The sequence below is a fragment of the Aegilops tauschii genome, chromosome 7, assembly GCF_002575655.3.
Source record: "Aegilops tauschii subsp. strangulata cultivar AL8/78 chromosome 7, Aet v6.0, whole genome shotgun sequence".
Lineage (NCBI taxonomy): Eukaryota > Viridiplantae > Streptophyta > Magnoliopsida > Poales > Poaceae > Aegilops > Aegilops tauschii.
In genome coordinates, this window is record NC_053041.3 from 55694810 (window position 1) to 55709789 (window position 14980).

Sequence of the window (14980 nt, forward strand, 5' to 3'; positions counted from 1 at the left end):
TATTCAGCAACAGGATATGGACGGCTGACAGGCTTCAACGCCAGGGATGGTCTAACTACAATTAAGCCCCTTGCTCAAGTAGGTTCAAGAATTGGTGACTCGTCTTCATTTCCAATGTCGCTACACCGCCATGATTAAAACTTGGCTTGGTCTTCATGATGTGCATCCTCCGGATTTGGGTGACGTGGATGCCCTGAAGGAGTGGTGGAGCCTCAACGCGTCCAAGAAGATGCAATCACGAAGAGCGTTTGTTTCCTTAATGTTGCTTGGGAAATCTGGAAAGAGCGGAATGCACATGTCTTCCACAACACCACGGTGCCGATTGGAGTTATGTTCACTAGAATCAAAGAGGAGACTTTGTTGTGGTGTTTTGTGGGGGCTAAGCATTTGCGTAATGTAATGCCGCGAGATGTAATGCCGCGAGAGTAATGTTTTGTATTTTGGTCTTCGACCTCAACCTCTAAACCTCCTTTCTTGCTGTCAACTAGCAATTCTAGTCTTGCTGCACTAATATACTCAGTTTCTGACCAAGCCAAGAGCAGGACATAATAGTACTAAATATTACTGTCAACCAACTGAAATCATGGGGCTGTAAAAAGGGCAGATCATGGATTAATTATTCACTAATTACTTGGTTGCCGGCTAAAATGGTATCATCGGCTGAACTGTTAATGTGCCAACGCTTGATCTAGCCCTTTGCCAATCAAATATGGCAGTGTAGTAATTAGTAAATCAATTCAGTGGGAATTACCGTACTTCCTCGGGTTTATTAGCCCCCTCGTATTTTGGGCTAAATTTTATCATAGATTTAACTAGCAAAGTATAAATTATATGGCGCAAAAATAGTGTCATTGAGAACTTATTTCGAATATGAATCTAACAATGTACTCCCTCCGTTTCAAATTACTTGTCGTGGTTTTAGTTCAATTTGAACTAAAACCACGACGAGTAATTTGGAACGGAGGGAATAATTGTTTTGGCATATAACTTATATTTTGCTAGTCAAATACTATATGGTTAAAATTTGACCCAGAATACAAGGGGGCAACAAACCAAGACGGAGGAAGTGGATAGGTGAACATTTAGAAATGTTCGGAGCAAAGGAAACTAATTAAGTTACATTTTCGTCTCCGTGACGGTTCTTCTAATTTCAGCATGTAAGAAGATACATTCAGATGTGAAACCTTGTAACCGGCGGACTGCTCTATCCTAAACGCCACTGGGTAACATCCCGCATGGCACTGATAGCATTACGTACGCATATATGCCCAACTGGCTCCTATGAGAGCATTAAAAAGGACCTTATTGCTCCAAGGGTCTCACTTTCATCTACTACCCTGCCATAGAATAATCCCTAATACCTCTCAAACCTATGCAACTCATTTAAATAAGATAGCGATCACTCCTTAATGAATATATAGATGTTTTCATAATCAGTAGGAGAGGAACTAGACCTGAGAGGCTTGGAATGCAACTATATTTATCTGCTAGGAATTGTTAATATGATGGTGCTTCGGTAGCAGCTCAGTGCATTGCATTTATTGGCTTATGCAGCAGTGGGTGTCTCCAATTTCTGCACATGCACTATTCTACTATAGTCAATTTGATTTGCCATCCTTGCCTTTTATGATAGAACCATATGTCCTTGCCATGTCATATGCTCACGGGCCTTTGATCGGACTCTACACACACTAGTAGAAAACAGGGCAACGGTCCCGGTTCTAGAGGGCCTTTAATTAGTCTCGGTTCTGCAACCGGGACTAAGCAATCGGGTGAAGGAAATATGCCCTAGAGGCAATAATAAAGTTGTTATTTATATTTCCTTATATCATAATAAATGTTTATTATTCGTGCTAGAATTGTATTAACCGAAAATTTAGTATATGTGTGAATACATAGACAAACAGAGTGTCCCTAGTATGCCACTACATGACTAGCTCGTTAATCAAAGATGGTTAAGTTTCCTAACCATAAACATGCACTACTAGGGAAAACCCTAGTAGTAGCGCGGGTTTAATGCCCACTAGTAGCGCGGGACACCTCGCTACTAGTAAGGCGCTAGAGCTATTCCTTAGCAGTAGCGCGTGCGACACGCGCTACTGCTAAGATATATAGCCGTAGCGCTTGTTCACTCCCGCGCTACTGCTAATATAGCTAGTAGTAGCGTGTTTATTCTCCATCGCTACTAGTATTCTTTTTCTCATTTTTTAATTTTTAGTGTATTTATATGCCGTTATACAAATTTTGGTACAATACCAATTATGAGGTTGTTATATCAACTAGCAGATTGGCCCGCCCGATGTGCGGGCTAGAATTTTATGAAGTTTTATCATGATAACACATTATTTGATTTTGCTAAGCAATCTTGGTACCAAATGTGATCACATTCACAAACATGAGCCTTTTGCAAACATAGTTTCTTCTTAGGAATGTTCGATGCACATGCACCATCTTTACTTGCCGTTAAATTATTGGTTATGAAAAAACAATGTCATATGAGGCTACTATAATTCTCATTGTAACAAAATGTGTATTTTCCATACATATTTATCTGATTTTTGTGTTATGTACTATTTTAAATGGATATGAAGTGGTACTGCTTTTTTTAATTATGATTGTAATCGTTTTTGTCCATCTAATGTTTATATTTTGAAATAATAGGCATATTTGCATTGGCATCGATCCTCAAGAGACAGTTTTGGTGTAAATAAATTCACTGATATGTTGTTCAAAATGGACTTTCCACACATGAAACTTGCTTCAGTTAATTTGGCTTTGATCTTTTGCATGCATTTTATAGATATAGATAATGATTAATATTGAATGAATGAAATATATATTGAGAATTCTTTTTGAAAGATAAGCTACATTTTGAGGTGAAAATTAAAAGGGATAGCTCAACTTTGAATGTGAACATCTACTTGATTCACTATGAAATATTGAACTAACACATAACTCAATCTAGCTATAACATTGTTAACGTGTAGAACAATTAAAATTGCATCAGCATAACCTTGATGACGGTGTTTGCTTTACTTTGGCTGCCATGAATTTTTTAGTTGAAATATACCTAGGGGCATAGCTAATGATTCATCTTCAGCAAAAGGAAGCATATATTAGGATATAATTTGTAGTCGATAATTCTCATATTAAACCTTTTCTTTTCCAGATTATTTTTCTGCAGCACGGTCTAGAGCTTTTCAATACAACATAGTACATATAACTTCCACAATGAGCTAAATGAGTGGAAAACAATGATGCACGGATGAGGAAAATGTAAAGAGGGTCAACACAAAATAAATTCTTGGTCGAATCTACTAAGCTATTGGAATATTCAAACTAAGTAAAGCTACCTTCACTGGACTTTGCATGTTCAAATGCTCTAGCTGAGTAAAGAAGCCACTTTTAGAATATGCAATAAAGGAAACTCAATGGGTTAAGGAAACTATATCATGTGAATCTAAGAAAAAGAATGGGATGCTCAATATAGATTCACCACACACATATGTTACAATCTAGTATGACAACAAAGCTTCAAGTGTATTTACACTGCAGTTGTCGTATATATATACACATGAAAATAATTTTACAATAAGCAATAGAGCGAACTCAGTCGATTAAAGAAACGGTATCATGTTAATCTAAATAATGAGACTCTCAATCTAAATTCACCAGACATATATGTTATTAATTAATGTTGAAGCAAAGCTTGAACCACATTTATGCTACAGCTGTCGTATATATAATAGTTATATATGTTTCACTCGAATTTTTTTTATATATGTTGGAGTTAACCACGATGGATGTGGTGGTCGTGTCTAGTACACGGAAGCAATTACCGTCTAGGACTTGTATATGGATTAGGACTGCTACAGCTAGCTGTTAGTGCTTCTATGTATATACTTGTAATAACCTGCCCCTTAATAAACTCAACCCAGATCAATAGAAAGAACTTAATTGCGAGCGACAGGATCCCGTCATTATAAAATCGCTGGTGTCCTCGTGTGTTCTCGCGTGCCTATTACGTGCACTTCTCGCCGGCTGATTGATCAAGCTGAGTCTCTGTCTGCTTGCTTAGTACAGTACGTATGTCTGGTCGACGGCCGAAAGCACAGGTCACTATTAATGGTTTACCTTGAATAAACCGTATCCATTAGCTCTCCTGATAACCTTAACCCGTTCTCCACCTCCGTCTTTAGTTTCCTCATTAGGTTTCCTCACGTACCAAAGTTATAATCTCCACATCCCAAACTTCCATGCTCACCGCACCATAGGGCAGACTTTTCTTCAAGAACATCTAAACATAGGGTTTCTCTAGGATATGGATTAGAACTGCTATATCTAGTTGTTGGTGCTTCTATATATATTATACTTGTAACATGCCCCTGTAATCAACTCAACACAGATCAATAGAAAGAAATCAATTGCAAGCGTCACGCTCCCATGGCCATAAAATCGTTGGTGTCCTCTTGTGTTCTCGCGTGCGTATTACTTAGCGACTTTGTACGTCGCTAGGCCTGGACGTGCACTTTTTGCCGGTTGATTGATGAAGCAGAGATAACTTCACGTGTACGTGGGCAAAGATCAGTCCAGCTCTCTGTAAGCTTGCTTAGTACAGTATGTACGTGTGGTCGACGGCCGAAAGCACAGGTCACCAGAATCATGTCATACAAAGTATGCCGGAAAGTACTCAGCATGTGGATCTGTGCCAACAATATACAGATGATAATAATTTTTTAAATACCTTATCGCTTATTGTCCTCATATATATGTAGATCCGCCACACATACAATGTCCACTTAACTATAAGCACTTTATTTATGGACCAATTTATTGCTTTATTTAATCAAATGTACATCAGGCAATTGGTCCTCTATAGATGAAGTTAAAATCACCTTTTCTACATCAATTCGTACATCTGCAAAAAGTAAACCTTCATGACAATGGTTTCCATCTAATACAAGAAAACTACATGGGAATTATGAAGCAATTAAGATGCTCGTCTAGGTACGAACCTGAGCTCGCTGTGGAGAGTTTAGGCGACCTGTCAGGAAATATGTGTATTCTCGTTCCTCAACCTTGTGGCCAGCACCGCCTCCTCGTTCCAATCGCGAGTGCTTCCTCATGTACTTCCATAGTATGTATGGTTGTTCAGTGTCCTAGATCAATTTATGCATGAGCAAGATACACATGCAAATCTGACAAGAGCAAACAAAGAGAAGCAACTTGATAGATTTCTTCAGCAGCTTGCCATGAACTTTTGTGATAGGCTCATAACCAAAGGCTACCGTCAAGGTTAGGAGTGGGTTGCCCAGAAAATAGATATGTTCATGTATGGGAATCTACGGCAAGCTGCGCACATAGCTCTCAGTCAAGCTGATCTTCATGTCCATGTCGTGATCGAGATCGAACTGCAGCAAGCCCGACTCCTGCTGCACGGGTTGGTCTGAGGTGCTTCCTCCGTGTGGTTTTGTTTGTCCCCCAGTTGTGATGATGCATGCTTCTCTTTCCCCTGGCTAGATGTGAGCCCTGACTGTTATTTGCTTGCCTTGGCTTGCATGAACAAAAAATCCTCTGCTCCATGCTTATTGCAAAAACTAATTCCGAACAACACGTCTCATGCACATGTCTATTTTTTTATTAAAAAAAAAAATCCATGAACCGCACATCTCATCCGGCCGACCTGGTCAAACAGTTACGTAATTATACCTGGTCAAACAGTTACATAATTATACATAGTCATGTTAGATTTAGTTAAATCATATCCATAAATTGTACAACTATGCGTAGCTACCTAGAAAGCTATGTTCCACTCAAAAAAATCTAGAAAGGTATATCGTAGACGTGTTGGATTCAAGGGAAGCTAGCTAGACGTGTTGGACCTTGGCTGTCTTTTGACGTGAAACACAAAAGATGTTGTAGACGTGTTGGATTCAAGTCAAGCTAGCTAGACGTGTTGGGCCTTGGCTTTTTTTTAAGTGCTACACAAAAGGTTACGAGGATAACCAATATATTTTTGTATGGGTCCACCATATTTATATTGTTACGCAAATTGAACGGTTATGTTTTTTTTTAGAATTAATGATTTATCAGATCAAGGGTTGATATTTTCTGATTAATGTGAAATTTTCTAACTATTTCTCTTGCTCCTGGTTCATCGTATATTACTTTTTATATATAATAGATAGATATGTCCATAACAGTGTGTCAAATGAAGGTGGACTAGGTTCAAGTGGAGGTAACATGTGGTGCATGTCAAAAGTATACTACTAATCCAAACTTGATCTAGTTTGGACTAGTAGTACTTTCGATGTGCACCACATGTTGCCTCCACTTGAATCTAATCCGCCAACACAAGCTATTTAATCATCATCATAGTTATTACCACCAACAGTAGCTATTTAATCATCATAGTCATAGTGTAGCACACATCATCATCTTCAAACTCATTCTAGCTAGCTAATCACCACCAACACTAGCTGCGGTAGCTATCTAATCACCACCAACACTAGCTAATAATAATCATCATAGTCATTACCACCAACACTAGCTATTTAATCATCATAACTCATTTCTAGCTAGCTAATCACTCCTGCTGCTCTCTCTCTCATGTAAAATAGCATCAAACATGTGTAGCACTCCTGCTTCATCAAGTTGGAGCATGCAGATGAACCTGTCTCCTAATCGTGGGCTGCGCTTCTGATTGCTGTCCCCTAGTACTTCTCTGCGATCGTTCACAATTTTGCTCCAGTCTTTCACTATTAAGCATTCCTCGCTATTAGAAATCCTGTATGCACGAAAGTGCATTGTAGGAAATCTTGGCCGTAAGCTAACAATTCTCATGTGACCTTTAGTCTCGATCCAATGAGGCACAACATTCATCGGGAGTCCCTGTTGAAGAACACCGTATAGTAACATACTTAGCAATGAAGTTTAGCTTAAAAAGTAATGTATGCAAAAGATGCACTGAGGACAAATAGTAAAAATCTTACCATCTTTCCTAAATAGATGTTACCGTAGTGCAGTGCAAACACTATTGGTTGCACGTTTTGAGTACTAAGATTTTTAAGTCCATGAAAATAATTTGTCTTGACAGTATGAAGATCCTCAAGCCATGAAACATAATGACCTATCTCCTCGCAATTTAGTTCAGCCCCGGGACAGTGGACGGTCATGTCTACCAAGCGTCGGACATGTTTGCTTGAATGGAAATAAGCTGTCAATAGAAATTAGTTGTCAACTATTTTTGAATAAGCAATATCGAAGACATAAATAAGGTTGAGAAACTCACATAATGGTATAACTGGAGGCGTCTGCATATCGACCCAGATGTCTCTATTACCTTCAATATCATCTTCGGGACGAATATCAAAGGTGATAAACATATCAGGCTCAAATGCATAAGCCTTGCATAGTGCTTGCCAAGTTTTGCATTCAAAATAGGTGTAGGTGTCTGCGTTGTATAATTTTGCGTGAAAAGTATAACCATGCTCGGTCTTCAAGTTAACTCTCTTTACCTCCGTAGTAGTTTGCATAGGACTGAAACCTATCTTATCCAAGACAAAAACTCTTGCATGGCAGGGGATACGCTAGTAGAATAGTAAAAAATTTAAATTATAAGTTGAAGCAAATGAAGCAGATGTCATGCTTAATTACGAAAAAAGACTTGTCGTTGTGACTTACTGTATCGACTTCGAAGTTCTCGTCCAGCTTGATGCTGAATCGCCTATCATCATCTAGGAAGATTCTATCGCACAGGCCGCGCTCGTCTTCGCAGTATTCGCAAATACCGAAATCCTTTTCGTCGTTAGACATTTCCTATGTTCATAGTTGAAACATTAATTGGAAATCGATCAAAGGAAACTACCAGGATACTCAACACACAAATCCGGTGCACTCGATATTTCCTATTTGAGCAACACAAGATATACATTTCAAAATATCTTATAGGACTCATATTGACATGAGCATTCAATAAGAAAAACCAAATCATAAAATAAATAAGTATTCAAATTAGCATGCATTCAATAAGCAAAAGTAAATCATCTGATGCGTCCGTACATCGTCGAATATTACCACTAATACATCCCGAATAGTATCATACATATAACATCACTAATAGAACTAAAACCCTAGCACACGACGGGTATCCGCGCGGGAGGTGGACACCCAAAGAGAAGGAACCATCACATGATCATATCTCCGGTCAGCTGCCCAAAGAACCCGCCAGGTATTGGAGAACCCGTGCTCCAACTCAAACAAGTAGCGACGGACGTGCGCGTTCTCCTCCCTGACACAATGACGTACCACCTCCACGGGGTCCTCGAGCCTCTGGACCGTCACTGGCCCACGCGACCGCTGATACGTCCATTTTGCATCATGCTTTTATATCGATATTTATTGCATTATGGGCTGTTATTACACGTTATGTCACAATACTTATGCCTATTCTCTCTTATTTTACAAGGTTTACATGAAGAGGGAGAATGCCGACAGCTGGAATTCTGGGCTGGAAAAGGAGCAAATATTAGAGACCTATTCTGCACAGCTCCAAAAGTCTTGAAACTTCACGGAATTCATTTTTGGAATTAATAAAAAATACTGAGCGGAGAAAATACCAGAGGAGGGCCACACCCTGGCCACGAGGGTGGGAGGCGCGCCCTACCCCCCTGGGCGCGCCCCCCTGCCTCGTGGCCCCCCTGGCAGGCCTCCGGTGCCCATCTTCTGCTATATGAAGTCTTTCGTCCGAGGAAAAATAATAAGCAAGCTTTCGGGAAGAAACTCCGCCGCCACGAGGCGGAACCTTGGCGGAACCAATCTAGGGCTCCGGCAGAGCTGTTCTGCCGGGGAAACTTCCCTCCGGGAGGGGGGAAATCATCGCCATCATCATCACCAACGATCCTCTCATCGAGAGGGGGTCAATCTCCATCAACATCTTCACCAGCACCATCTCCTCTCAAACCCTAGTTCATCTCTTGTATCCAATCTTTGTCCCAAAGCCTGAGATTGGTACCTGTGGGTTACTAATAGTGTTGATTACTCCTTGTAGTTGATGTAGTTGGTTTATTTGGTGGAAGATCATATGTTCAGATCCATTATGCATATTAATACCCCTCTGATTATGAACATGAATATGATTTGTGAGTAGTTACGTTTGTTCCTGAGGACATGGGAGAAGTCTTGCTATAAGTAGTCATGTGAATTTGGTATTCGTTCGATATTTTGATGAGATGTATGTTGTCTTTCCTCTAGTGGTGTTATGTGAACGTCGGCTACATGACACTACACCATTATTTGGGCCTAGAGGAAGGCATTGGGAAGTAATAAGTAGATGATGGGTTGCTAGAGTGACAGAAGCTTAAACCCTAGTTTATGAGTTGCTTCGTAAGGGGCTGATTTGGATCCATATGTTTCATGCTATGGTTAGGTTTACCTTAATACTTCTTTTGTAGTTGCGGATGCTTGCAATAGGGGTTAATCATAAGTGGGATGCTTGTCCAAGAAAGGGCAGCACCCAAGCACTGGTCCACCCACATAGCAATTTATCAAAGTAACGAACGCGAATCATATGAGCGTGATGAAAACTAGCTTGACGATAATTCCCATGTGTCCTCGGGAGCGCTTTTCTTTATATAAGAGTTTGTCCAGGCTTGTCCTTTGCTACAAAAAGGATTGGGCCATCTTGCTGCACCTTATTTACTTTCTTTACTTGTTACCCGTTACAAATTACCTTATCACAAAACTATCTGTTACCGGTAATTTCAGTGCTTGCAGAGAATACCTTACTGAAAACTGCTTATGATTTCCTTCTGCTCCTCGTTGGGTTTGACACTCTTACTTATCGAAAGGACTACGATAGACCCCCTATACTTGTGGGTCATCAAGACTCTTTTCTGGCGCCGTTGCCGGGAAGTGAAGCGCCTTTGGTAGGTGGAATTTGGTAAGGAAAACTTTATATAGTGTGCTGAAATTTACTGTCACTTGTTACTATGGAAAGTAATCCTCTGAGGGGCTTGTTCGGGGTATCTTCACCCCGACCAGTAGACCAAAGAGTTGCTCCTCAACCTACTGAACCTACTGAAAATGTTTACTTGAAAATTCCTTCGGGTATGATAGAGAAACTGCTAGCTAATCCTTTTGCTGGAGATGGAACATTGCATCCCGATTTACACCTAATCTATGTGGATGAAGTTTGTGGATTAGTTAAGCTTGCAGGTATGCCCGATGATGTTATCAAGAAGAAGGTCTTCCCTTTATCTTTGAAGGGAGAGGCATTGACATGGTATAGGCTATGTGATGATATGGGATCATGGAACTACAAACGATTGAAATTGGAATTTCATCAGAAGTTTTATACTATGTGTCGTGGAATCGTCACGGCAGATGTCCTCGTGCAAGGACTTAGTCGTGGAGCCATCGCAGCTAGGAAGCTTAAAGGGGTTAAACGGGACAAGGAACACGAGGGTTATACTGGTTCAGCCCCTTACGGTGAAGGTAATAGCCTACGTCCAGTTGTGGTTGTATTGATTAAGGTTTCGATCACCAGGAGCTAAGCCGTCCTGCCTGGTTATCGAGGTTGTCTTTTTCTGTCCCCATCAACCGCCGCCGGGTCGTCCCTTTATAGAGAGGTTGACGCCCAGCGGCCCTCAGAGCCCCGGCCGGCTCATAACAGTGTCTGGCTCGGACTCTTAACTATTCTTGCCTTACACTACAAGTTCACCCTAACGACGGTTCACACTATGGGCCTTAAGCCATCTCCGGGTCTCAAGCCCACTATTGACCCGCCGTCTTCAAGTTTGGTACTGGGCTTCACGTGATGACCATCTTGAGTAACCCGGCCCCTCCTGGGCGGGTGACTCTAATGGTTATATACTCAACATTAGGCCCCAGATAGATTTGAACCGGTTCATGTCAATCTTCAATCCCCTTGAGAGAAAATCTCCCAGCTTATATCTGTGCCAAGGCTTTAACCCGCCGTGACGTCATCTTCTGGATTCCTGATAACCCGCCATGACGTCATCTTCCATTAAGTTCATTTTTTATTCTGTCATACCCCAACGGATCTTATCTTTAATGGCCATCCCGAAAATCGAGGCGCTTCTGTGGCGAGATAATCACGCCGTGGCCTCCTCGTTTCTCGCGCCCACTTATGAGCCGCACCTTATAAATAAGCCCGGCCCATGAGTCTTCCGTCACTTGTCGCCTCCATCTTCTTCCTCCTCTCGCTACTGTGCTGCCGCTCGAGCTCCGCCGCCGCCGCCGCGGGTCTCCTCGTCTTCACCAACTCAAGCCGCTGCATCAACCTGACGTGACCAGAAAAACGCGACGAACCTCCGCAGTAACTCCGCATCTGTAAGCTTTCTCCTCCCTGTTCCTCAGATCCACATTAGTAACCTTCGATTTCATCGGCGTTCGTCATCGTTCGTCACGAACACTCGGTAGATCCCACTGTTAACGCCCCTTCTTGATCTTTAGATACTATAGAACTGCTGCGGTAGCTGTTTCGCACCCGTTTCCAACTGCACGTAGATCCTTTCCACTGCACAGAGGCCCCGTTCGAGCCTATGAACTTCCTCTGTGTCAGTTCTAGGTCTAGAAATTTTTCTTTTTAGCCAACCGTTTGATCCAAAATAATTTCTGCGATCTGTGAAACTTGTTTGCACCACACTTAGTCAAAAAATTGCATCTGTTTAGCTATGGCGGCTCACATTTCCGGCTTAAAGAGGCCACGCGCTGTAAAATTTCCGGCTCATTTATGATAAAGCTTTAGACAACTTGAATTACTCACGATGCTCACAACGGCTTATATAACCCGGAAGAATTAGCCATATATCATTAGGCCCCTTCGTAAGCCGCCATCTTGAATACTGAACTGTAAACCTCCTCCGACTTATAATTGAACCGGACATTTCTTTTTGTCATAGCCTTTCATTTGTCAAAATGCCACCTAAGGCTCCCAAGGCACCCATCATGTGCAACTGGATGAGATCCATTGTTACTGATGACACTTTAGCTGATTTTGTGAAGACGGGTTACCTGCCCAAGAAGGAGGTCATGTCTTACCGTGCCCCTGACCCGTCAGAGGAAAGACCACAACCTAGAGATGGCGAGGTGGTGATATTTGCTGATCACATGAGCCCGGGCTTCGCGCCGCCCAGCTCAAAATTCTTTAGAGAGGTTCTGAACTTCTTTGATCTGTGGCCGCAAGACATAGGACCCAATTCCGTGTCGAATATTTGCAACTTCCAAGTATTCTGCGAAACCTATCTTGGAGAAGAGCCCAGCCTACTGCTTTTTAGTGAGTTGTTCTATCTGAATCGCCAGAATGAGTGCGCCAATGGGCCTAGCTTGGAACTTGGCGGAATCTCCATTCAACGACGGAGAGATTGCCTTTTTCCTTACGCTGAACCGCCAAGCCATCCAAAGGACTGGAACCAAACGTGGTTCTACTGCCAGGACAGTTCTCCAGCTGAGGAGAGCCCTCTGCCCGGCTTTCGTGCCCTGCGTCTGGAGCCAAATCACCCTCTGCCAGACAAACTATCTCAAGCTGAGCGTCAACCTCTGATCCCCATCATCAATAAGATCAAGGCTCTCCTGGGAAATGGCCTCAACGGCATTGATCTGGTCCGGGTCTGGATCTCTTGGCGGGTGATTCCCTTGAGCCGCCGCCCCGGCTTAATGTGTGACTACACGGGCCGAAAGGATGACCCTCTGCGGCACAGCCCCAACGATCTTCCTGAGGACATTGTGGAGGACATGACCAAGTCTCTCCTGAATGAGAGCTTAGCCGACTGTGGGAGGACCGACTTAAACCCCTTCTGCCAAGCTAACCCGGCTCCGGCGGTAAGCCACTGACCTGAACACCTTGATTTTCCTTTCAATAATTTGATCTGAACTTTAAGAAACCCTTGCTGTATTTTTCAGGCTAATGACAAATTCTGGAAGGTCAAATATGACCATGAGGCGGCTAAAAAAGCCAGGAAGGCTAAGAAAGACGCTAGGAAAGCCGCTCCTCGCAAGAAGGGAAGCAGGCCTACTGCCTTAGAGCTGCTTCAGCTAAGTGCCAGCTCCGAGTCAGAGGTAACCCTTGAATCTTTAGGTTCTTCTTTTGTTTCTTATTTATTCCTATCCGCCTTATCGATACTTACTATCAGCAGGAGGACACCGGAGCGAGTATCCCGGTGACTGAAGAGGTAACTACACTTTCCTCCGACCCGGAGCCCTTGCCAAGGCTGAAAGTCCGAAGAGTAACCCGGAAAGTAAGATTTTCACATCCTTTAGCTTATCAAGATCCTCAATTTCTTTTGAAGCGACAGATTCATGAGAGCCGGCGGCACACCCGGACCAACAAGGATGCAGACCTCTCCTCCGGCTTACCTGAAGCATCAAGGAAGCGCCGGACCGAGGTTATCTCCAACTTATATCCTTCTCATCCTTTGGCGGGCGTTACTCGTCAACCGCTCAATTCTTCTAATTCAAATTATCAGGACACTTCACCTTCCTCTGGTGATTCTATGCAATCGAACCTGCCGGCTTTCAAGACCGCACCCGGGTAATGATCATCTTATGTTGTGCTTATCTTTACTCATGCTTTTGTACTAACCTTTTGTCCTGTCAGTGCTCAAGCAAAGCTCAGTAAGAGGGCGAAGAAGAACAAACCGATCGAAGAGCCGGTCCTGACTGAACCGGAGGCCTCTGCTCAAGAGCCGCCATCTGCCTCAGCCCCTGAAACCACCGCTCCAACTGAAGAGCCAGTCATAGAGACTTCTACCAATCCGGAGACTCCCAGCCCAGCTCAGCCGGCCGATGACCCAGACGTTGTAATCACCCGGACGGAGTTTGTCGAGCCGGGGAGACCCACTACGCTGGCTAAGTGCTCTGCCAAGGAAGAGTTGCTAGAGCGCCGCAGGGCCAAGCTGGACATCACCAACTATGCTAACTTGAGCATTGGAGATATCGTCTCTGTCTATGTTAATCAGGTGCACCACAGCCGGGACCTGGAGATTGACATGGTGAAGCAGATATAGCAGAAATCTGAGGTACAACTCTCTTGCTTACTGCATAGTCATCTTTACCATACTAGCCCCCAAGTCTAATACTTATGGTAGAATATGCTGTAGACTTAACTTCCGGCTTACCTTCATTAACCAGCAATTAGAAACAGAATCTTTCAGCATACATTAGCCCCCAAGTGCCAAGTGTCTTTGCTTGCAAGGTGCTTGGGACTTTAATGTTTCAGAATAATTACTCAAACTGTAACCCGGAATTTGTACAGGCTGCCTGCAAAACATTTGAATCTGAAATCTCTGAGCTGAAGAACCGCCTGAAGACTCAGGAAACTGAGACCCGGAAGGCCAACGCCAAATTTGAGTTCAGTGTTGCTACACAAGAAAAGCTGAAGAAGAAATTTGAGACAGAGAGGAAGACTTGGGATGAAGAGAGAGCCGCCTTGCTGAGCCGGGCCGAAAAAGCAGAGGCTGCTCTAACTGAGAGAGCCGCCGAACTTTCCGGCTTAAAGCGCCATGTATCACAGATGGTCTCTGCAATCTTCGGTAAGCCATTCTGCAAGCCTTACCAAGTTTTCATTCGCTATGTCTCATAAGTCCCCCTACTGTCTTCGGCTTACCTGACTTGGTTTAAACAGGTCCCAGAAGCTCCAACCTTAACCGGAATGTTCTGACAAAGCTGAAGGCCGTGTACACCTTGGTGGAGCAGCTCTATACCGGGTCACAGCGTGCGTTAGCCGTTGTGGCCCTGTCCAATGAGGTTCCGACTCACCTGGCGGACGTACTCAAGCGGCTTGCCGTTCTTCCTCAGCGTTTCCAAGAGCTAAGACGGGCTCTGCAAGAGCCAGAGCGATAGCTGCTTTGAGCCGGGCCAAGGCTTTTCTTCCGGAGTTTGACCCGACCGACATCGCTCTTGGATACCCCAGCCTGAAGGAAGACGGCACCCCCTTCGACCAAAAAGACTTTGCAGCCTG